This window comes from Fonticula alba (assembly GCF_000388065.1).
Source record: "Fonticula alba strain ATCC 38817 unplaced genomic scaffold supercont2.3, whole genome shotgun sequence".
Taxonomy (NCBI): domain Eukaryota; order Rotosphaerida; family Fonticulaceae; genus Fonticula; species Fonticula alba.
Genome location: NW_009242973.1, coordinates 819269 through 820976, shown reverse-complemented (window position 1 = coordinate 820976; position 1708 = coordinate 819269).

Here is a 1708-nt window from a genome sequence, read left to right as displayed (position 1 = left end):
GGGCCGGGGACACAGCAGGGGGGGGGGGGGGGGGGGGGCGTTCGCTTCCCACGACGCGCTGAAACACCGTGGCAGAGGTGCGGCAGCGCGAGGCTGCGTGCTCAGCACGCGCCCGGGGGCTCCCCCATGCCAGCGACGGGGGCCCTCGGGGGGGCAGGCACCTGGCACATGTGTTTGCTTGGGAGGCGAATGCGCGGGGTGCGTGGTGGTGGCGTGCGCGTCCTGTCGGGCCTGGCGGTCCCCGGCGGGGGGGGGGGGGGGGGGGGGCGAGCGGAGACCCCCCCCCCCCCCCCCACGCGTGCTGCCCGAGGCCCGGGCTGGGATCGGCGTCGGGAATGACAAACCCCAGTCGCGCCCAGAGGGCCAGCGATGGGTGTCGCGAGGGGGCGGCATCTGTTGTGGGGCAGAACGCCGCGTCCGTGTCCCCGGAGGCTGCGACAGGGGCGCTCGCGCAGGCATGGTTGCCGGCGCGCTTTGTCGGTGTGCTCCCCCCCCCTCCCGGCTTGGATCCAGGCGGCCCCTGCCCAGGTGAGACAGGCGCCCCTCGACCTCCCCCCCCCGGGGCCGAGGGGCGCCCCATGTGGGATGCACACTTCGGCGGGGGGGGGGTGGGGGCGCAGGGGCCTTGCCCCCCCGCCCCCCCCCACGCCCCCTCTCGGAGCGGCGTGCCTCATCCATGAGGCAGAGGGGCTCATTGGTGGCGCAGGCCGGCGGGGGCGGTGCCGGCGTTGTGGCAGGACGCGGCGCCGGGCGTGGCTTGGGCGTCAGGCCGGGGGAAGGAAGGTTCGGGAATGGGCCCTCTCGCTCGGCCCCGGCGGAGGGGAGGGGGCGGGCGGGTCATGCGTGGGCGGGTCTCCGGGGGGATGGGGATGGGGCCAGGCGGGGGGGGGGGAGGGAATATTCCACGCGGGTTCGCTCCTGCCGCCCGTCCAGGGGGCCGGTCGGGGCGGCCTCCCAGACCGGTTTACGGGGACCCTCCCGCGAGGGCCGCCCCGCGGGGGGCGTCGCCGCCCCGGCGGGTCCTAAGCCCCGGGGCATGGTGGCAGATGGCCGCCGGCCGGGGGCATGCGCCGGTGTGCGGGCCCCGGGGGTGGGAGGCATCTTTTCCTGGCGGGGGCGTGCCTGTGGGCATGATGCGGGTCGGTGGGTGCCACCAGGCCGACCGCGCTGTGCGTGGGGCTTGGCCTTCGTGCGTCGGTCCGGCACGCCCTCCGGGCTCCGTTGAGCCTGGCAGCGGGCCGGGGCGGGCTATTCGTCCGCGGCATGGCTGCTGGCCGATGGGCGGGGGCGGGGGCGGGGGCGGGGGTGCGTCTGTGTGTGTGTGTAGGTATGCGCGTGTCTCTCGAGGGATTTTGTTTGTTCTGTCGGCTGTGTGTGCCTGTGTGTGCCTGTGTGTGTGTGTGTGTGAGGGCGCGGCGTGCGCGCGTCGCGTCTCCCGGCCCGGGGGTCGCAGGGGGAGACGCTGCCAGCTCCTTGGCGCGGGCATGCGCCGGTGTGTGTGTGTGTGTGTGCGGGCCCGGGCGGCCCGGTGTCAGTCGGGACCTCCGCGGCAGTCGGCCGCGCGCTCGGGGGCGACATCCATTGGGGATGGTCGAACGTGGGAAATGCCGGCCCGCCGGCGCGTCCGATGGTCACCTGCACCAGGCGCGGCGGATTGTGTGGTGCGCGGGGGGCCGCCGCCAGGGCGGCCCCGGGGAATGCATGTTTC